Source organism: Ambystoma mexicanum, chromosome 9 (genome assembly GCF_040938575.1).
Source record: "Ambystoma mexicanum isolate Mex_15411 chromosome 9, UKY_AmexF1_1, whole genome shotgun sequence".
Classification (NCBI taxonomy): domain Eukaryota; kingdom Metazoa; phylum Chordata; class Amphibia; order Caudata; family Ambystomatidae; genus Ambystoma; species Ambystoma mexicanum.
Window position 1 is genome coordinate 545466862 of NC_090931.1, and position 23279 is coordinate 545490140.

General features: G+C 44.9%; 1 protein-coding gene and 1 long non-coding RNA gene across 2 annotated transcripts in view; one reads left to right on the forward strand and one right to left on the reverse strand.

The window, feature by feature from the left end:
- The window catches only part of TUBD1 (tubulin delta 1), a 900711-nt gene extending 895488 nt beyond the window's left edge, over positions 1-5223 (forward strand). Inside the window, exon 9 of the mRNA XM_069615108.1 lies at positions 4844-5223. The gene's annotated coding sequence lies outside the window, so the exon portion shown is untranslated. The remainder of the gene's footprint in view (positions 1-4843) is intronic.
- Positions 5224-5753: 530 nt separating this feature from the next.
- LOC138488258 (uncharacterized) lies at positions 5754-8311 on the reverse strand. The gene is made up of 2 exons (XR_011274625.1): positions 6580-8311; positions 5754-6200 (listed from the first exon to the last, which is right to left on the reverse strand). It is a non-coding gene; the product is annotated as an uncharacterized lncRNA (long non-coding RNA).
- Between the last annotated feature and the right edge of the window lie 14968 nt (positions 8312-23279).

Here is a 23279-nt window from a genome sequence, read left to right on the forward strand (position 1 = left end):
GCAGCAACGCCAGCAGGCTCTACGTGCGCATGTGCTTGAGAAGATCTAAAAAACGCATGTTGTCACCACCTAGAAACAATTGCATTTGTAGGGCGTGCATGTTCACTCACTATGAGAAATGTGGAAGATCAGGCCATCGCGGGCCCCTGTTGCTGATGCAGAAAGGCAGACAATAACATTGACACTCTGATGGTTCACTCTCTGGGCGCAGGCCCAATTTAATGCCTCCTCTCTCTTTAAGCCTCTTTTCTTGACTCAGTGCACGCCTGATTTCTGCCCTTGACGCAATGCACATGCCTGGTCTTGTAATGTTGAACCACAGATCCCTTGGGCAGTTCTGTCCAGCAAAAATAAAAACAATATGTTTACAAATTAAAGCAAGCGATGGTGTTGGCCGTGTTAAAGCATTGTCAATGCCAACAGTTTTGGCTTTTGTGTAGGCATGGAAAAGGCAAATGCCTAATATTTATACACGAGCCAAAACTGTTGGCTTTGCCAATGCTTGTTTTTAACGGGCCTTAAGTGAAGGGCACATAGTGCGCTTATAAATCGAGTGGCTGAATGCAGACCTGGTTGTCATTTTTATTGCACCAGTGAGGCTTTTACAGTTTCAATTAATTAATGAACTCTCAGAAGACTGCTTTGAAAAACTGACAGTCACTTCTTGCACAAAGTTTGAATAAAGCTAGCTCGAAGAGGTCCCAGGAGGATGTGTTTGTTGTGGGTAAGGGCAGAAAGTGGGTGGGAATGGCCTTAGAGATTAGCATGGCCATGGGTAGTCAATTGGTGTGTAAATAACCAAACAACACCTACAAGCTTTGTGTCACTCCTTATTTATTGAGTTTAGCTCACATGGAACTTTTCACATATAGACATACATATGTGTTATTTAACATAACCATCATTTACAATTAAAAAGTAAGATAAAGTAAAGACAACACCCAAATTAAGACAAGTTTATACAGAGTTAGAATTCGAACACCTCTCCACTGTGACCCACACACGATATAAAGCAATCTGTAGACGTAACAGGTTCGAGTTCAGACAATAAAACCAGACATTTTCACACTTAATTTCTTCGTACTCTCCCACAAAAACACCCAAAGTGCACATGCAGACATGTGCACGTTTTATGCATCTGGTCACCAAACGCCTAGGAGTCTCAGGCATATGAGTCAATTTACAAATTCTGCAAGTTCAATTTTGGGTTTATAATCCTTGTCTTGGGCCTGTGATAGAAAGGACCGGTAGCTGATTGGTGCAAAGTTGTATAATCAGCCGTCTGACCCTCAAATCGGGACACTCTATTAAATACCTCTCGGGAGGAAGGAATTTGAAAGGTAACCGCCTCAACATCTAATGAGGGCATTTTTTCTAGATGTGTAAAATTCATATTCCAATCCCACAGCAAGATCTTCTTATGGAATGCAAGTTTAAGCCCATAATAATCCACACTTTCTTCAGCCGTTTCGCCTACTAAGGGCCAATTGATCATTTCAAACAGAGATTGATTAGCCAATGTGAAATTAGTCACTCTAATAATCGGTTCTTTCCCAAAATACCCTGCCAAGATAGTCAAAACAGGACATTTAGGAGTAACTAATGATTTGAGATTTAATTCTCCCCTTCGCTTCAATGCCAAGGACTTCAATTAGGTCAAACCAAGTTCTCGCCTCAAAATATGCATCGGGATCTCTTCGGGTAGATTTAGCATACGCTTCCAAAAGCGGCCCTCTAGGACGTTAAGCCAGTCATAGTCAGGCAGTACTATCGCCTCCAAACCATACAATATTTCTGAACAGAAGCACTGAACATAAAGCTTTCTAATACCGGCCATACTGTAACCAGCCGTCCACCCCCTAAAAAAAATAAACCAGTTAGCTGTCCTGCTCTTCTGGTTTTAATGGCTAGCCCTTCCTCATAAGGCTAGTATTACCAATTTCTAGGCCCAGATAAGTAACTGGTGACATAGTCAACTACTTTCTGATCTAAGATAAGGGTGAGCTTAGAAATTTTACCACAGGAAAAGTTCATTGCCTTAGTTTTGGAATAATTGATCTCAAAATGATTGGCACAAGCGTGTATCCCCAAAGCTTTAAGAGATCTAAGTATGCCTGAGAAGGTATGATCAAAAATGACCAAATCGTCTCCATACATTAAAGAAGGTACTGGTACCTTTTCCAATCGAGGGGGGCAATGGGTCGACTCTCTTAGGGTCAATGGTGATCAGCCATATACAGATTGAATAAGAAGGGTGCCCAAAGGCAACCCTGCTTGATATCTTCTTGTATCAATCCAATCTCTAAAATGGCCCTCCTCGTCAAGACGAATTTGAACCTTTGCTCCTGTATGCAGACACCTTATCATTTTGAGAAGATAAGATGGACATCCCATCACCTCAAGCTTATGCCAGAGGCGGCCATGATGTACATGGTGAAAGGCGGAGCGGAAGTCGATATAACAGGCATAGAGACTGCCACCGGCATCACCCATGGCTCTACGTTTCAGTCAGTCGACCAATTGCATATTATGAGAAGTTGAATAGCCTGGGTGAAACCCAGTTTGGAAGCCGTCAAAAACATGAGAAGAGTCTACCTATTTCTGTAGTGAATGGAGAATAAAGGAGGCAAAAATGTTCATTGTGTCGTCAAGCATCGAGAGGAGGTGGTAATTAGTTGGTAAAGTCTGCAGCCCGTTCTTAAAGACAGTGATCATAATGGCCCTACACCAGGACTTGGGTATTATGCACGGGCAACATACCCTGGCAAACAAGATCTCCAAAAGAGATGTCCACTTTTCAGGGTCTTTTTTTAGAACAATACTTGTGAGGCAATTGGGGCCAGGTGCTTTAGAGCTTTTTACCTTACCAATGGCTACCAGAAAATCGCAGTCCTAAACAAGTCCCACTCAGTGACAGTTGGTGCCTTCCCTAATGTAACATTGTCGTTACTAAAGTAATTATCGTGGACATATGACGATCAGCAGGCGGTGCTGATTGGATTGGCCATTAATGCTTCCTTAGAGCACTTTGCGACTTGCAATGCCTGCCATATTGATTTGGTCATCCCAGTCTTCAGTATATGAAACGTGTTGCCATTGTCTATTCCTCATGGATTGATTCCACATTGCCAAAATGTTTGCAAATAGACTGGTTGGTTGTCTCATCGAAGTGATTCATTGCTACCAAACAGTATTTCGGGTACAGAAGTATTGTTATGTTAACATTCAGTGGGTTCTTGATGTGATAGAGCCAAAGAAGGACCTGCTCAGCACTGGTATTCTTAGATGCAGAGAACGCATTTGATCAGGTTAGCTGGGTTTTCCTCAACTTCATGCTCCACTGGTTTGGGAACCATTTCATGGGAATGTTTGGATGTCTTTACAGTGGATTGGCAGGATACATTTCAGTTCACCGGAGTCACAAGAGAGGGATGCCAAATCTTACTTCTACTTTTAAATCTTGCTTCTGAATTTCCTGGAGCCTATGTTGGACATAGTAGTACATTGACCAGGATTGTGTGTGGGGTGCTTAACGTATACCATTGTTGTATTCAAAGGACACAGTCCTCTCACTATCTGACCCACCCCAATGTTGCAACACTCTTCAAGAGGGCAAGAGTTTGGGAGGCCTTCAGGTCACAAAGTGAAATGGATCAGGGGTTCTTTCGATTTCTGTCAACTTATACTGGAGACTTTCATTTAGGAATGCCTAGTAGCCGACGAGGAAAGTTAAATACTTGGGTGTCCTGATTGCCAGAGACAACGAACATCCCTGGTATAAATGCTAAAACAGTAATTGAGAAAATGGAGGTTGATATAGCCAAATGGGATACATTCAATCTGAATCTTTGGGTAAACATCAATGAAATTAAAATGAACCTCATCTATGTCCTTGAATCCCTCCCTCTCCAACCTAGTAAGGAATTATTTAAAATAATAAATGGGATGTTTTATGAAATTCTTGTAAGGATTTGACAAAGGCCCACAGCTACGGCTCCATATCCTAACGAGAACTGTATGCAAGGGAGGGTTTGGCTTTCCTGATATAGAAAACGCAAACTATGTGTCTTGAAAACACCTGACAATGGTTCTGAATTTATCCAAGAGACAGTACAACTTGAACAGACCTTGAAACAAGTTCAGTACGCACATTGAACAGATAGACGACATACATTCTAAAACAACTTCCTCTCGCAGGGAGGAGTCTTCCCACTGTGCAAATTACTAAGGAAACTTGAATCTATGGGTGTCTGCAAATGACAGCGTATTTGGTTTCACCAGAAAGCTTTATTCTGGAATAACTCTGCTCTCCAGGTAAATAGTAGGATACACTGTTTGGGAAGCAAGGGGATAATGGTGTTGGATGATGCCTTATTAGAGACAGATGGTGTGCCTTTTGAAATCCTACACAATGGTTTGGGCTTGGCCAGTGTGAATAGGTGGGTATGATATCAGGCAGGGCCTTCTATTGACAAGCTAAAAGAAGAACGAGACTTGCGCCTCTCAAGTGTGGGAAAGAAGGGATACTGCCTTGAGCAACAGAGAAGTAGATTTGTCCCAGAGGCTTCTACAATAAAAAGTACTGCTGTGTCTCTATTGGACCCCAGTTTGAAAGTGTATGCTGGGTCTCCTAGATTCAGACATTTGCTGGGGTTGCCAAAAAGAGCAGTAGCTTATTTCACAGGTTTTGGGACTGAGTGAATAAAATCATTTTGGGCAAAGATGGTTGATAGGTTGGACCTAGTGTGCAATTGTGCTCTGGTGAGTGTCTCTAGACTGGCCTTATTCAGTGTTGTAGACATTGTCCCCACTCACGTAGCAGTTTGAAAAATTGTATTTACAGGGTGATGATGGTGGTGGTGGTCAAACAGCTGATTTTGAGAGCCTGGAAAACTAAGAAGAAGCCCACCGTAGAAGATTGGCTTGTGGATTTACAACTGCCGTTGAGATATCAAAAGGCCATGTATGAAAAATCTGGAGAAGATGAGATATATTCAGACGATTGGTCCTCCTTCCACAATCTGCATAAACAGTGATGTAAAGAAGTATCTCACACTTGACTGTGTTGGGCTCCTGATGGTGTGGATGTTAACTGTTCCCCTTCCCCGATGTATTGCCCTTGTCTGGTGAGGTCTGCTTACCTGTTCTTCATGGCTTAGAACTCATGAACTTGCCTCTGATCCAAGTTCATGTGTAACATTAATAAAATGTGGCTTGTCAATATGCATGGAGTTAGATCTGTAACTTTTTTTATCTTGTAATGAAAACTGTGAAGTGGGGGGGTAGTGGGACGAAGAAGGGTTTTGTAGGGGAGGCATGGTATCACAAGTATGACACTGGCACAAAAGATACAATTAGTAAAACCTTTATTAACTTCGTTGGGTTTGGAAAAACTCCTACTTTGCCCTATAACTAGGATTGGAGTCATCTCAACCATCAAATAATAAAGAAAACAGTCTTAGTCGTGTCTGTCAAATCAAAATAGCCTATTCTAACAAAACCTAATACCCGCCCTATCGCTTGTACAAAAAACTGTGTAAAGGAAGTATGTATATAAAAAGTAAAATCAGTGTTCGACAAAGAAAGAATGCGGCTGAATCAGCTCTCCTCTCCATGTATAGACAGCATGTAATAAGGTGGTCTCTGTAGGCAGGATGTATTCTCTGAAAGACACAGGAAACCCCACGCTTTGGATTGGAGTATTAATTAAGATTTAGATAGCGGAAAGACATCCAAAGGAAACAATTCAAAAATAACGGTATCAAGGATTTTATTAAACCTGATACTAATTTAATATATCAAACAAATCATGATTAAATCTGCACTTGTAATAACAATTTACATAGCAGGAAACAACTTTTATTAAAAAAGACACATCTATATAATAAAAATCATCTTATTCAATCATCCAAGCATACAACCTCATCCATCCATTTAGACAAACCATTCATACTAAACACCAATCAATGTACGACATAAAATCTATAAGAAAATTCATCATAATTAATTCATCTGAAAGATTTATAAAAAGAACATGAAATCAATTTGACGGGCCACAGCAGATGACATCAGTGGCCTAGGCAATTAAGATGGGTCCCAGAGTTTTCTAACCACGACCTCATCTTAGTCCAAACTCGACCGGTTTCGACGTATATACTTTAGTGTAGTGACGTCTTCATCAGGAGTAACAAAAGTATATTCTAACATCAAGAAAGAAAGAAAATCACAGATAATACATATCAATGTGTGAAGCCCTTGTACTTGGACAAAAAACATATAACATCCATAATAAAAATATCTATAGTGGAACAATAGGTAATAATATACAAGAGCCTGCTACCAACCCGGGAAAAGTTCCAGGATGGACCTGAGGTGTCTGGCAGAAAGTAGTGCTACCCTCTTGTATTGGTGTCTCCGAGAGGCAGATAAGAGCCAGGCCATAGACAGAATCAATGCTACAGATATACAAATGTACACATAAATATCACAAGGTCAATATGTCGATCCTCCACTACAGCGGCCCACGGACAGGACACGAGAGTCACATACTTAAGATAAACCTAAAGAATATTAACTAACCTTCATTCATGCAATGGAAGGCTGTGCGTCTCTTCCTTAAATTGTACGCTGTGTTCACTTATATTAAACAATAGCTTCTCCGTAGAAGTTCCTGCAGATAGCGAAGTGTATGGACGCCAACGTTCTTCTCGAGAATGTCCAAACGCTCGTTCAACCAGCGGTCATAAATTTGAAGGTGACTCCCCGGATCCAGGGTTGGCTGCACCTGATGTTATATGGGCCTAAACACAACACAAGAGTTTGAGTATGTGAGAGACCGATTGTTCTTACAATTATATTATTGGCTACACCCAAAGTGAATTACTTCCAATTGAAAATAAATTGATGAATTAATACCACAATTGTGACTAAACAAATACGGCTTGCTGAAAAGCTTACTATTTAGAGAATTTCAAAAAGGTAGGGGGGGAGGGGTTGCATTTGAATATTGCTCAATATTTCCGACTCCAGATTGCTTGACTCGGATGGGGTTTAACGGAAAGCCAAGGATGTAGGGCTCCCTTCTCTAAACAATAAAGGCAAGAAGCGATTTGGAAAACCGCCGTGATTCGAAAGGCCCCCACAGGACAGAATGTTTACCTTAAGCGAAAGAACTCGCCAGTTCTCACAGTAGCTAGTCACCCGTATCCCAGCTGGGTCCGATTGAAAGTGGCGTGCAACACAGTATCACCGTTTCAAGGGTATTGATATATGCGTGAAAAACATCATGTGATCACGTAATTAACCACGTGACCACAAACTGAACTGGCCTACGTTCTAAATGGCCGTACCCTCTCAGATGAAAGACGCACGTGATTAGGCAGTATACCAGTGTACTACCCGACATATATAAAATGTTATGACAGGTAGTATTTAGTTACTCGAATTCCATGGTTCCATGGTATTAAGGCCCAATGTTAATGTTTTTAGATTAAATATCCACATTTGTTCCTTGTAATCTAAATTTTTTAATAGTTGGGGTTGGTTTTGTGCATATACTTTTTCTATGCAAAACCATTCCATCTGATCAGCCGTATGGCCCATCTCGACAAAATGGATTACCATTGGGGCATTGAGGTTTCGAGTTCTGATCTTTGAACGATGTTCGTTAATACGGGTACTCACTTCTCTGGTTGTTTTGCCTACATAAAACAACTGGCATGGGCAACGAATGGCATAAATGACATTCTTACTTTTACAAGTGGTAAAGGTACGAAGGGTCCACTTTCTGGTCTGTGAATCAAATGACGTAGTTTTTTTGGAAAACTTACAAGCAACACATGAAGTGCAGGGATAGTGTCCCACCACTGGGTTAGAATTGGTATCGCGGATTGTATGCACTTTAGGAAAAGTTCTACTGGCACGAGTAATCTTTTGCTTCAAATTTTTACTTTTTTTGAAAGCAAATAGAGGTCTGGGTATAGATGTTCCTGATGTATTAAGAATTCGCCAGTTTTTTAAGATGATCCCTCTAATAGCATTACTGTGTTGACAAAAAGTTGAGACACATACTAATTCATCTTTCTTTTCAATGTCTCGCTTGGGTGTCAATAAGAGGTCTCTGTTGATATATCGAGCTCTCTTTTTGGATTTTTTTATAAGTTTCTTTGGATATCCCCGTTCCAATAGTCTTTTTTCCAAAATTGCTGCATGTTTGACAAAATCTGCGATATCTGTGCAGTTACGGCGTAGCCGTAAGAACATCCCATATGGTAAGTTACAAAGTAAACTGGCTGGATGTTGGCTCTCATATTTCAACGTGGTATTTCTCTCTGTGGGTTTTCTATGTAATTCTGTGCAGAGATACCCTTCTTTGAAAAAAATAGACAAATCCAAGAAAGGAATTCTAGATACTGAATATTCAAAAGTGAAATGAATATCTAAGTCTACCGCATTAAGCCATTGAACAAATAAAGTCAATGATGTTGATGAGCCTTCCCAAATCATAAGTATATCGTCGATGTATCGACGGTACACCTTGATTTGGCCCCTAAATGGGTTAAATGCTGACAGGATTTTTTCTTCCTCCAAGAGTGCCATGAAAATAATGGCAAGATTTGGTGCAAAAGTGCACCCCATCGCTGTCCCTTTACATTGCAAAAAGAATTCCTCCTTGAATTTAAAAAAACTGTTCTTAAGGACTAGCTCTGCTGCTTTACATAGGAATTCTGTGGGAACCAAATGTGGTTGTATGCGCCGATCTAGCATTATGCGCAGGCTCTCCACCGCTCTATCCTGAGGGATATTTGTATAAAGCGCTTCAATATCTGTAGGCAGGATGACACACTCTGTCTCGGGATTTAACACTGAAACAATTTGGGACGTGGATCGAGGCCTGCCTGGCCTTCCATGTTGAAGGCTCTTGTTCCAGTCTTCCCTAAATAACAAAATACAAATTTCATATCGGCCCCCCTCTGTCGGCTCCTACCTTTTCAAAAGAAAACAAAAGTTCATTGTTGGTCCCCCTCTGCCAGGTTCAGACCTTGCACAGTTCAACGTTGGTCCCCATCTGCCGGGCTCAGACCTTTCACAGTTCAACAATAGTTTAAATAACGAAAAAAAAAAGTTTACACCAGTCCCCCTCTGTCAGGCTCAGACCTCTTCAAACAAAAACAAAAGTTCAACGTTGGTCCCCTCTGCCAAGCTCAGAGCTTGCACAGTTCTACAATACTTTCTGGTGCTCCCTTCCCCAAGCTTTTCACACTTCGGGTCTCCCTTGGTTGGGCTTAGACCGCTTTTCGGATGTTGAAGACTTTCGAATGTGCGGGCTCCCTTCTCAGACCATCACAATACCACTTTGATTTAGAATTCAATGTTCAACTTTTCTTCTACCCTTCTCTCGGTGTTAATTTTGTCTACTTTTTCTGTTCATTCACTTTTATCGCTTGGGGTTTTTCCTACACGCTGATCGCGTCCCCTGGACCGTTGCTCTGCTCCAGTAGGTTCGCCTTTGCCCGGGAAGTTCTGCTCGTACTCGTGTTCCACGTTGCTCGGAGTGTGTCTGTAGGTTCCGCCTTTTATTTGTGTGAGGAGAGCTAATTGGAATCAGGTGTATGCACTTGAAGTCAAGTGCCTGACCTTGCCTGACCTGATTAGCGGGACATGTCTGGTACAATGTATAAGAGTTAGTCTTGTTACTCAGAGTCGCCCTCTTCCTCTGCCTAGTGTTTGTACAGGAAGGGGCGGGGGGTAAGTAGGGACATTGATCTTAAAAAATAGGAGGGGTTGGATGTACAAAAAAGGAGGTAATACCGCGTCTCACCATCGGCTGGCTCACCTCCCACTCCCCGAAAACCCCTCAACCAGGTGATCCTCCCGCACTGGTCAACCCCAGGAACTGGATCCAAAAGCAATGGCCTTGTCCTGGCCACCTGGATGACAAGTCCCAGAGGACTAGCGGGTGAGACACCCTTTGGTTTCTCCCAGTTTCCTGAAAAGAGATTAATACAGTTAATATTTGTTGTTGAGCATCTTCGACTTTCACCCCCACGAACATTTGTTGTCCAGTCCTTTTCCGATGTTTCCCTTTTTGTACTTTGTTAAGATGAATTTATCTGACTTGCACCGTTATGTATCCTTACAAAAATAAAATAGAACTGTAAAAAACAATAAATACACCCAAGTACTTAACTTCATCTGTCAATCCTTGAATTGAAAGTCCATCCTTTTATAGTTGCCAAAAATCGGTATAACCACAGATTTACTTCAATTCATCTTATAAACTGTAAGTATCCCAAACTCTGAGAATATTGTTAAGAGCGTCATTGCGCTGGGTTAGATTCTACATACATGCATGTTTTAAATTCGGCTCCACGCTACACAATCACCATCATTGTACAACATTGGCAGTAGTGTGTAATAATGTTATGTCAGAATGATGATTTGTACAACAAGCTTTTCCTCTTGTTTTTTATTTTGGGCCCCCCAACCTTTCCTTTGCATTAGATCAACCTGTCTCTATCTCTTTAATTAAATAGTGTGTTTCTCTTCTCTGCTGACCTTTTCCTAACCCTAGTTTATAAAAGTTGTCTAAACAATCTGTCAAGAAAAAATATAAAAAATAAAAAAGTTACATAGTCAAAAGAAGAATACATCAAAAAAAGATTAAAGCTCTCAGTTGAGGAACAAGTATCCTAAAATGGATTAGTATTTACTTGTCTTCATCAATTAATAGATACACATAGTTAACGACTATAACTACCAATACAATTAAGGAGATCTGTTCACCATTCGTTATGCTGTGCCATATTCGATCAGTTTCAATAGACTTTACATGTGTATGTAGACTCCGAAATGCTGTTAGGTTTCACATCGAACCAATATGTTTGCATGTTTTAAGGTGGCTAACATTCTTAAACAGGAAACAATATCTAATTTCTGTTTGAATCCCTCTTAACATTGCTAGATGTTTCGACCGTCAACCAGTAGATTTTGATCAGTGGTGCTTGAATCGCAGCATAAAGATTGGAGTGGTGGCATGGTGCAGAGATCAGCATTGTCCCCACTTCTTTTTAACATCCATTATAACATATATGCTGATGACACTCAAGTATTATTCAGATTTAGCGGCATGTGAGGTTTTCTCTGTGTACCTGGGTATATCCTGCAGTACGCAAGAGACTGCTTGGATCGGTAACAATATGTTCAATTTGAAACCATCAAAGTCCGAAATCTTGGTAATAAAGCACTTGGGGAACAGTTAGAGCTCGCTTTTCTGGCCTTGTTTCTTGCTCACATGTATTTCAGGTCTGAAACTGCACTCACACTGGATTATAATCTCCCAAATAAAAGATTCTTGCAATCCCCAAATTCAGAATCTATCAATTAAGATACCTGTTATTTTCCTCAGGGCGTTACGTGGACCAGGGCCACCTGAGAATATATCCTGCTGGGTCCACAGCCACAAGAAGATTTGCTCCTTCCCTCCTAACCATGGTCAGATTCACCCATCCTGTCCATAGATGCTGCTGCCTCTTCCTCGGCAGGGATGACCATTCAGTGCTTGGCGGCAATGAAATATGAAAAAGAGACTATTCGACACATTAAAACCTCACTAATCGCCACAGATTGCTGCTAGAAGGAATTATTGTGTTATGTCTAAATCTGCCATCCAAATGGGAAAGGGGAGTAGACCAAGTTTTTCACAAAACCTGAGAGGGGATAAGAGGTGTGTATTGCAGTAGGAAGGTTTAATTTAGATTATTCACAAGAATTCATAGTATAGAATCAAAAAGCCCAGTCCGTCCTCTGGCACATCCTCCCTTCTCACCAACCCATCCTCTTACCTCACCCATTGGGTCCTCATGCCTTGCGATGGATGCAATGGTCGGGATGGCATTGGCAGAATGCATGCCATAGCGTGGTTCTCTTGTAACACTAGAGGTGTGCAGGATCTCATTTGTGCAATCATTTTTCTCCTGACCAATTGGACTTTTGTGGTATCGCAATCCTCCTTTATTTTCTAGCTTATCAACATGGAAATAGGTGCATTGGCAATAGGCAGTGGCCTTCCTTAACTTTGATTTAGAGCTATTAGAGAGTCAGAGTACCAGGCAGTTCCATGTCTGCCCTAGGAGTCAGAAGCTTTGCCTTCTGTGACAAATCCAGGGAATGCGTTCCTTCTCCACAAGGAGGAGCGACCCCCTTTGAGACTAGGGAGGGGAGCCTGCAATGCAAAACCCTCTGTAGGGTGTTAGGCAAGCGGGATCACATTGGGAGTGACTCCTCCTTAGGGGACAAGGACTTAAATCTCAGTAGAAAATGAGATCTCGCTGAAATTCCATGTTTTCAGCAAACATGGGAATTGATAATTGTGATGACCGAACGGGGCCTTTGTCCGGAGCGAATGTGTTTGTTGAACCCCTCCGAAACTTAAGATGATGGGACAAATGGGACAATGCTTTTCATTGCATGAAACAACAAATAACTAATGCACGTGGCAAGCACAGGGACAGATCTGACATGAACCCCACCAAGCAGGACAGATGCTGCTGCTTTTCCGACGAACCTACGCACACTGGGTGTGGGACCACCGATGCTACATGGTGGGATAAAAGCCTGCGGACAGCTACTGAATCCAGAGGCGCCGGGGGAGCGAGGCTCCTAGCTCTCAGACCGAGAGCCCCAGCAGAATCCACAAGGAATAAGGTTGCAGAGGCAGAAGGAAAGCCGCCATTGCCGGACGCAAGGAACCCATGTCCCTCAGAGATAGAAGCAGTCACTGAGAAGACCGAGGGATCCCAGGTACATGGTGGGAAAACTGGAGAGGGAAACAGGCGGTCGTATTCCGCAGCACCGAAAGGGGAGCGCTGAATGCTTTGGTTCCAAGATACAGTAACGTGTTAGAGGCCATTAGCGATATACCTGAGGAAAAGGAAAATTTGTTTGAGTTTCTTTCTCTTTCGTTTCTGAATTCATTTTGTAACAAGTCTGGAAAAGGGCACGAATTAAACAATTCTTTTAGAAACTTGAATGTGAAACCCACAGAGATACCAAGTCCCTGAGAGTGGGGACAAAGGAAGGGCTAGTGGGCCGGCCGGAGGAAATATAAGTCCTTGACAGCTTCATACTGCCACAGAGACATTTGAACACAGTGAGATAAATGGAGAAAGCATCTCAATAGATGCAGGAGGGATCACAAGATATGAACTTGAGAATAAGTCACTTGGCATACTACAAAAGCGAAAACGTAGGATATAAATTTATGAAATTTGTTCATCAAAAGTGGGAGAGATCCAGGAAATCACGATTGTTATTTCAGTGAACCATACCAAAATGTTTTCTTTGTGACTATTGAGACTAAAGAAACACTACTTTGTTCTATTAGGATTGCATAGAGGTGCAAGGCCAGTGAAGGCAAGAGAAATCTCCCCTCCATCTCGTCGGACTTTAAGACTTTTGTTGGACAAGACTGTGGCCCACAGGCCCATGAGTCCAGTTAGATAGTGAAGGTCTGGATGGGTTATTTTGATGAAACAGCCTGACGAGCACCTTAACTTTAAGTTTGAAAGATAGGTGTTATGAGTGAGAAAGGACAAAGCCCTTTTAAGAGGGAAGCTCAAGACTATGGGCGGGAAGCGGGAGGAAAGGGAGGGGCAAGGAAAAAGGGAAGTCAGTTGTAACATGGAGGCATAAAGTGAAGGTCTGGAGGAATCTGGCTCCATGTGCCCAGCAGTGGTGGAGGGCCCGTGTGCCCAGCAGTGGTGGAGGGCCCGTGTGCCCAGCAGCAGTGAAGGGCCCGTGTGCCCAGCAGAAGTGAAGGGCCGGTGTACCCAGCAGCAGTGAGGGACCGGTGAGCCCAGCAGTGGTGAGGGGCCCGTGTGCCCAGCAACAGTGGAGGGCCCGAGCGCCCAGCAGCAGTGAGGGGCCGGTGAGCCCAGCAGTGGTGAGGGGCCCGTGTGCCCAGCAACAGTGGAGGGCCCGAGCGCCCAGCAGCAGTGGCGAAGGGACCATGCGCCCAAGTGAGGAGGAGAGACAGAGGACCCGCGAGCCAACAGCTACGGTATGCCCCGCAGCAGAGAAGAACCCAGGAAGCTGGCGTGGAACGCAGGCGGAGGGCCCGTGTGCCCGCAGCAGAGAAGAACGGAAGAAAGAAGTCAGAGAGCCCAGCAGCAAGGAAAGCAGCCAGGGGACCGTGCAGCCGGGGGACTGTGTGCCCAGTCATGACGAGGTGGGAAAGAGGTGCCCAGCAACAGAACGAAAGGCGCAGGCAACGCGGCCTGCAGCAGAGATGGGTCGTCGGACCCTGCAATGAGGAGGTGAGCCGCATCTTGTGGCGAGACCAGCAATGAAGGGGCTGTGTGGATGCCCGCAGTACGACCAGGGAAAAAGCGGAGCCCGCCAGACCGTGTCGCTGCACGGTGTGACTGCCGCCTAAGGATAAATGGAGCCCAGCTGTCCACGTCGCGAGAAAGCTCCGGAGTGAGAGAGGACACTGCAGCGGGAAGAGGAACAGAGGAGTACAGCCGCAGGAGGAGGATCGCGGCGATCTGAAAGGGGAGGCTCCAAGCACCAGTAAGGAGTACACACCCCTCCCCCACCACAGCAAGACAGAACAAAGGGACATGTGAGGAAGCCTCACTGCCACAGGCCACCACCGTTACTGTACAGTACCACGCCCACAGGGACAACAGGAGGCATACTGAGAGGTACACCCCACAAGCCCAATGCCACAAAAATACCCACAAAGTGGCAGGAAGCAGCAATCCTGCGCACCACTGCAGTGACCCAGTGCCACTATAGCGCAGATCGCCCAGCCCAAAAGGGTGAACGCTGCGCACAAGTGTACACCACTTACCCTGTGAACAAGAGCTTTAAAGCCACAAGCAAACTAGAGGCCCAGGAAAGCCACTCAGCCCGAAAACAACCAGGAGCACCACACAGAACCCATCTACCACATACCATGTAGAGCACCTCCAAAAGCACTCCACAACATGGTTGACCAGGCACAAGAAGAAGCCGACGCAGATGCACCAACCCTAGCAAACTTGGGCTCCACATCATATGCCGCCGTCATGAGACGGCCCAACCCATTCGCCCTGAACCCGCACCACGACCATGGAACAAGATGGGAGGAGTGGGTAGAAGAATTTGAAGACTTTGTCTCGAAGTCAAGACCCACCAAACAAGATCAGCATCTTCAGGAATCTAGCCGGAAGGGAAATAAAAGGAATAATAATGACAATATCAGCACAGCACAGGACCACATACCAACGCCTCCTCGCTGCAATCAATGAAAAACTAATAATACCCTGCAACAAAGACTATAAACGCTACGCATTCAATCAACACACACAGCTGCCACACGAGTCCGTAGGAGAATTTGTCATCCGCCTCCAGCAGGATATCAAGGACTGCGACTTTGTCAACTTCAATGATGAAGAAGCTATAAGACTGAGGATCATAGAAGGGTACACCTTGTCAACGCTCAGAAAACACCTTCTCAAAAAGCCCCTACCCCTAGCAAAAATACTCAACCTGGCAAAAACATACGAGAGAGTTAACGCACAGGCAGCCGCCATTGAAAGGAAAGTTGAACGTGACGTCATCGCGGCCCTCACGGAAGGGCAACAGCAACACTCTAAGGCCACTCGACCCTGGAGAAGGCGGACACTTAGAAGACACCGGCAACAAAGCCCGAGCAAAGAGCAATGCCACGGGTGGAAATATACACGCAGGCAACCATACTCAGCCTTTGGACGAACATGCTGGTGCTGTGGCCAAGAAGGTCACCTTCAAGCAGTATGCAGAACAGGACCATCCAAAAGCTCTGCATGCCAACCTACACCACCAGCCAAAGCAAGATACCCAAGTCCACCGATGGCACGGTTAGACATCAGGAAAGAGACCGAGGCCATGAACACCAGCCCATTTAGACGTCACAGGCATGCACACACCCTCTACCCTGAGTTAACTCACCCAAAAGGGGATGGACCAGTACTTGGCACACAAACCTCACCCGTTCTGTGAGGGGACTATGAGCCTCGCAACCACCCAGTACCCTTCGGGACGTCGAACCGGGGGGGAATGTGGAAGCCACAAGAAACGTTGGTACAAGGCAACAATACCAAACCAGGACGGAAGAACACCCCCTAGACAAACCCCAAGACCATGCCGTCCAATGGAGGACAGCACAGACAGTACAGCCCAAAGGACGGTCACAATGCGACCTAACCCAGGGAGACCACAGAATGCCTGACTGTTACCCTCACCTGGTTCCACCGAGGCGTCGATCAGACCCGGACTGCTGCGGTCTCCACCAACGTGATGCGTAGTGAAGAGATGACAGTCTGGACTGGCCCGCCTAATCTTGTCTGCTGGACTCGTAGAAGTATTTTCCTGCAAGTGGAGAAAGGGATTATGTCACCCGTGGACTTTAGAGATGGCCCCCCAACAGTTCTCGTTCTCCCCACTAATCACCTCCGATATTCCCTTTTGGTAACCTCACCTTATGTTTTTAAATGATGAGCTCTCCATCCTGCATGGCATGCAGGGGCGCGTAGATGCCAGTTACTTCACTGGGTTGAAGGTACTGGAGGATTTCCGGAGGAATATTGACTCCAGTGTCTATAAAGTTCAAAGAGTTCAATATGTCCGATGTTCACTCTTGTTCCATTCCCTAGTTAGGTTGCAGCTGGGTCCAAAAGAATTTTGCCTGGAGGCAGCTGATGGCATTCAGGTAAGAGTCTGTATTACCAAACACTGTCCGGTAAAAGTTGCATGAGTTTAACTTTGTGTTTTCTCTCCCTTTATAGGTGCGGCATAGGAAGATGCAGCGAATTAAAGAATAATACCTCCGGTGGTAAAGCAGGTAAGCCTATGGTGGCAAAGAGATTGTCCTTGTTGGTTTTCTCGGCTCACCTTGTTATTCCTTTTGTTTTCCCCCCAGGTGCTGGGTTTCGACGAAGAAAATGATGGAAGCAGCGTCGAGTCGAAAGATGTGGTGGACTGGTGAGTATAACGCGGCGCTGCTGCTGGCGAAGCGACGCGTGCTGAAATAATGTCCTTTCCAGGCTCGGAGATGTGCTGGGTACGGAATCAGGTAAGGAATCGAATAATGTCTGTGATCTAACCTCTTCTCCTTTCTTTGCCTTTTGTCTAGGAGCTCCGGATTTGAGGCGGGCGTGGCAGAAGACTGGATGCTGACTTGCAGACACAGCGAGCGTCACGCTGCTGGATGCAGAATAACGCAAAGCATGGGCTGCTGTTCGGGCGTGGTTTAAATAGCCTGCAAAGTAGTTCCAGGTAAGAAGTTTCCCAGAACCACACCCGAGTGAAAAATAGTCCCTGTAATAAAATAGTCCCATCCAGGCCTCACGTTGGCTTGGACTCATTTGCAGCATGGTCTGCATAAGGTAAGTAAAGTCTATGAGCCTGGCGCCTAAGGCGCCAGGACTGAATCCAAACAGCCCTCAGCCGGGGCTGTTGGGGGTTTTAATGAGTATCTGGATGCCTGCTCCTGGGGCTGATGGACTCGATCCGGATGCCCGAGGGTAGGCATCATGACAGCACTCCCCCCCAAGGCCCCTCCTAAAGTTGTTCTTCCCCTTGGCCCTGGCTTGTCTGGGAAGTCCTGATTGAATGTTTTCACCAATCGAGGAGCATGAATGTGGTCACTAGGTTCCCATGACCTTTCTTGTGGTCCGTAACCCTTCCAGTCGATTAAATAAAAAAGTCTTGATTTAACCATTTTAGAGTCCAGGATGTTTTTTATCTCGAATTCAGGTTCTTCATCTATTAGGATGGGGTCAGGTGGTTTGGTTAATCTTGTCCCGGGTTGAACTGGTTTTAGAAGTGAAACATGAAAGACAGGATGAATCCGCATATTAGAGGGTAATTCTAATTTGACGGCCACCGGGTTGATAATGGCCTTAATGGTGTAAGGTCCCAAATATCTAGGATTAAAAGTCAGAGTTCCTTTCAGGGGAATATGTCGTGTAGCTTGCCAAACTTGGTCTCCAATTCGATATGGTGGGGTCTCACTTCTATGTTGATCAGCATTTTTCTTGTATTTCTCTTTTGCTTGTTTCAAATGTTTTGTTGCCTCTTTGAAGGCTTGTGTAATAGTAGAATGCAGATGAGTTACTGCTGGCATTTCTAAATGCTGGGGCAAATCGAGTTCTGAGGTTCGAGGATGATGTCCATATGTGGTATAAAAGGGGCTTTGTCCGGTTCCTGAATGTACAGAGTTATTGTATGCGTATTCAGAAATCCATAAAATGTCCTTCCAATTACCTTCGGTTTGGTGGAGCATACAACGTAGGTATTGTTCAAGAGTCTGGTTGGTTCTCTCCGTCTGACCATCGTTTTGGGGATGGTGACTGGTTGATAACCTTACGTCGATTTGTGCCAATTGACAACACTTCTACCAAAATTGTGAAATGAACTGACTACCTCGGTCAGAGATCAATACGGAAGGATATCCATGTATTCGAACAACATTTTCGAGAAATTCCTTGGCCAAGATTGAAGCAGAAGGTAATCCTTTTAAAGGAATAAAGTGAGCCATCTTGGAAAAAAGATCCACAATAACTAGAATGTTGTCGAATCCATTACATGGCGGTAGATCTGTAATAAAGTCTAAAGACAAAGTGTGCCATGGTGTGGGTGGAATATCTAAAGGTTGTAAAAGACCAGCTGGTTTCTTCTTTTGGCTTTTGTTCTGGGCGCAGATGCCACAAGACAGTACAAATGACTTTACATCTTTTCGCCAGGTGGGCCACCAGAATTGTCTTTTAATTTTAGCTTCAGTTTTTGCAATACCTGGGTGCCCTTCCATCAGAGCTTCATGGTAATTGGAGATGACTTGTTCTTGTAGTTCCTTGTGTGGTAGAAATAGACGCCCTTGATAGTAAGGTAGGTCATTGACAACTGAATAATCTTGGCCCTTTTTAACCCAGTCCTGCAGGGCTGTTGAATCGAAAAGTTGTTGGATCTTTAAATTAATATCTTTTAAGGTCTGTAGAGTAGTCATCCAAGAATTCCTTGTTCAGGAATTATAGGCACCGGTTCCGGGTTCGAATATGCTTCTCCCATCCCGATTCGGGATAAAGCGTCTGCCTTGCCATTCTTACAACCTGGTCAGTAAGTGCTCACGAAATTGAATTCGGCAGGGAATAAGGCCCATCGAAGTTGACGCGATGATTGGGCCGTGGCTGTTTTTAAATACTGCAAGTTCCTGTGATGGGTGATTAAAGTAATGGTATGCTTGGCACCGAGAAGATAATGCCGCCAAGCCTTGAAGGCGGATTTAATGGCTAACAACTCTTTATCGGTAACCGCATAGTTTAATTCGGGGGCTGAGAATTTTCTGGACCAAAATGCTACTGGATGAAGTTGACCGGTTTCTGGATCCTTCTGGGACAGGACAGCCCCCATGACTAAACTGGATGTATTGGTTTCAACTATGTATGGGAGCTCGGGGCATGGACGCTTTAAGACAGGTGCTGACGTGAATTTCAATTTCAGTTCTTGGAAGGCTTTTTCAGCCTCTTCGGTCCACAAGAAGCGTTTGTTTTTTCACAAAAGTGCTGTGATGGGGTGTACAACATATGAGAAGTCAGGAATAAATCTGCGGTAGAAATTAGCAAATCCAAGCATGCTTTGCACCCCTTTAACTGAACTGGGTGATGGCCACTTGAGAATTGCATCCACCTTTCGAGAGTCCATTCAGACTCCTTTTGGAGTCAGGATAAATCCAAGGAATTCAACTTCTGTAGCATGAAAAACACATTTTTCCAATTTTGCATATAACTTGTACTGGCGTAGTTTCTCAAGGACTGCACGAACGTGCTTAACATGGTCTGATTCTGAGGAGGAGTACACTAGAATATCGTCTATGTATACAACAACACAGACATCAATGAGTTCACGAAGAACATCGTTCATAAAATACTGGAAGGCTGCTGGTGATTTGCACAACCCGAAGGGCATCACTTGATATTCGAATAATCCGTACTTGGTGCGAAAAGCGATCTTCCATTCAACGCCCTTCTTTACACATACCAGATCATATGCCCCTCGGAGATCTAATTTAGTGTAGATGCAAGCATCCTTTACTTCGTCTAGTAGTTCGGGGATCAGAGGCAATGGATATGGGTTCTTCACTGTGATCTGGTTTAATGCGCGTTAGTCTATGCAAGTTCTGAGGTCACCTTCCTTTTTGGGCACGAAGAATACAGCTGAAGATGCAGGGGACTTAGATGGACGAATGAAGCCGTTAGCAAGGTATTGGTCCAAGTATTGTCATAGGTGACGGTTTTCGGGTTCCGTAAGGGCGTAGATTCTACTCCATGGAGGTTGTGCACCGGGTATGAGGTCAATTTGACAATCGTATGATCTATGAGGTGGTAAGGTGTTTGCCTGTTCTTTTTGGAATTCTTGATATTCCTGAGGTAACTGCATGACTGGATTAGCGACTGTGGCCAGGCTTTTGTTGAAGATTTTTTCCGGGTAACAGGTGTGTGCACACTCCGGGAAGGTTACTCTCTTCTCTTGCCAATCAATACAAGGATTATGTGTTTCCAACCAAGGTATCCCCAGTATTATTTGGACCTGGGGGGATTTGATTAAGTCAAACACAATAGTCTCTCGATGCCCATCTTGACCCAACAGTGCCATCTCTGTGGTGGAATGAGTTACAGGCCCAGAAGCAATTTCAGTTCCATCGACTCTGGTGATAACATCCAAAGTGGTCTTTTTGCAGAGAGGTAGATTCATCCTAGAAGCCAATTCGTGGTCCACATAGTTTCCTACGGCCCCGCTATCAATGTATGCCCTAACTGCGTGAATACGTGATGGCTGCCTTGGATCAATAAGGACCATTGGTATGATTAGGTGCGAGGTCTGCGTGTCCTTCTTTAAGCTCGGCAAGCGGACCTCTACGCTTGTCGGGCATGGTCGTTTCCCGTATCAGGCTCTGTTTGATTTCTATCAGCAACTCCGACTACTTTCTTGGATGGTTTTATAGGGCAATCCCGTAGAAAATGTCTTGAGGCCCCACAGTACAGACACAACTGCATCTGTTGTCTCCTTTCTCTTTCTTTTTGAGTTAAGGGTCCCTTAACCCCCCCGATCTGCATTGGTTCTGATGCATCTGTTCCTTTGGGAGTAACATTGGGTTTAACCAATACCCGATTCTCGAACTTAGCTCGATCAGCTTTTCTATTCTGAAGTCAGTGGTCTAGCTGGACCACTAAGCCTATATATTCTGCGCAATCCTGAGGTGGGTTCACAACTTGGGCCAAAACATTTTTGAGTTCACCCCGAAGTCCACGATGAAATAATGTCATTCGCTTTACCTCTGGCCATCCGGTTTCCACCACCAACCTATTGAAGGTTGCGATATAAGTTAGCAGGTCCTGGTTTCCTTGTCGTAGGGATAGAAGTTCGTTATCCAGGGCCTGTCCCTGTGAATGTCTGGCGAATAATCTTTCCATGCTCAATTGAAAACCCTGAAAATCCCGAACAAGAGGGTTATCCTGGTTGACTAATGGAATTGACCAATCCGCTGCGCTGCCACTAAGGTATGACAGTACAAAGGCTACTTTGGCTTGGTCGTTTGGAAAAGCTCCTGGTCTGCATAAAAAGTGCAAGCGGCATTGGTTCATGAACACGGCAAACCTTTTCGGGTCCCCAGCAAAGCGTTCGGGTAGAGCTAAAGGAATGCTCCCTGGTAGAACCACTTGCACAGGGCTGCTCGATGAAACGGGGGTTGAATTCCCCCCAAGTCCAGGTAGTGGTGTTTGCCCGGCTTGGTTTTGCAGCAGTTGTCTGGCAAGATCATAAGTGCGCTCCTTTGACACAATCAGTTCTCTCCTGAGGGCATTAGTTTCTTGGCGGGCGGAGTGCACTTCTGCCCTAAGTTCTCCTAACAATTGGGCTAGTTGGTCGGTTTCTGAGGTCTCCATTACGCCCGGGTTGGGATTTGTAGATAGGCTTTGCATTCTGTTACGCTCACCTGGTTCCCACAGGGGCGTCGATCGGACCCGGACAGCTGCGGTCTCCACCAACATGATGCGTAGTGAAGAGATGACAGTCTGGACTGGCCCGCCTAATCTTGTCTGCTGGACTCATAGAAGTATTCTCCTGCAAGTGGAGAAAGGGATTTAGCCACCCGTGGACTTTAGAGATGGCCTCCCAACAGTTCTCGTTCTCCCCACTAATCACCTCCGATATTCCCTTTTGGTAACTTCACCTTATGTTTTTAAATGATGAGCTCTCCATCCTGCATGGCATGCAGAGGCGCGTAGATGCCAGGTTACTTCACTGGGTTGAAGGTACTGGAGGAGTTCCAGAGGAATATTGACTCCAGTGTCTATAAAGTGCAAAGAGTTCAATATGTCCGATGTTCACTCTTGTTCCATTCCCTCGTTAGGTTGCAGCTGGGTCCAAAAGAATTTTGCCTGGAGGCAGCTGATGGCGTTCAGGTAAGAGTGTGTATTACCAAACACTGTCCGGTAAAAGTTGCATGAGTTTAACTTGCTGTTTTCTCTCCCTTTATAGGTGCGGCATAGGAAGATGCGGCGAATTAAAGAATAATACCTCTGGTGGTAAAGCAGGTAAGCCAATGGTGGCAAAGAGATTGTCCTTGTTGGTTTTCTCGGCTCACCTTGTTATTCCTTTTGTTTTCCCCCGAGGTGCTGGGTTTCGACAAAGAAAATGATGGAGGCAGCGCCGAATCGAAAGATGCGGTGGACTGGTGAGTATAACGCGGCGCTGCTGCTGGCGAAGCGACGCGTGCTGAAATAATGTCCTTTCCAGGCTTGGAGATGTGCTGGGTCCGGAATCAGGTAAGGAATCAAATAATGTCTGTGATCTAACCTCTTCTCCTTTCTTTGCCTTTTGTCTAGGAGCTCCGGATTCGAGGCGGGCGTGGCAGAAGACTGGATGCTGACTTGCAGACACAGTGAGCGTCACGCTGCTGGATGCAGAATAACGCAAAGCATGGGCTGCTGTTCGGGCGTGGTTTAAATAGCCTGCAAAGTAGTCCCAGGTAAGAAGTTCCCCAGAACCACACCCGAGTGAAAAATAGTCCCTGTAATAAAATAGTCCCATCCAGGCCTCACGTTGGCTTGGACTCATTTGCAGCATGGTCTGCATAAGGTAAGTAAAGTTTATGAACCTGGCGCCTATGGCACCAGGACTGATTTCTATGATGAGCCTGGCGCCTAAGGCGCCAGGACTGAATCCAAACAGCCCTCAGCTGGGGCTGTTGGGGTTTT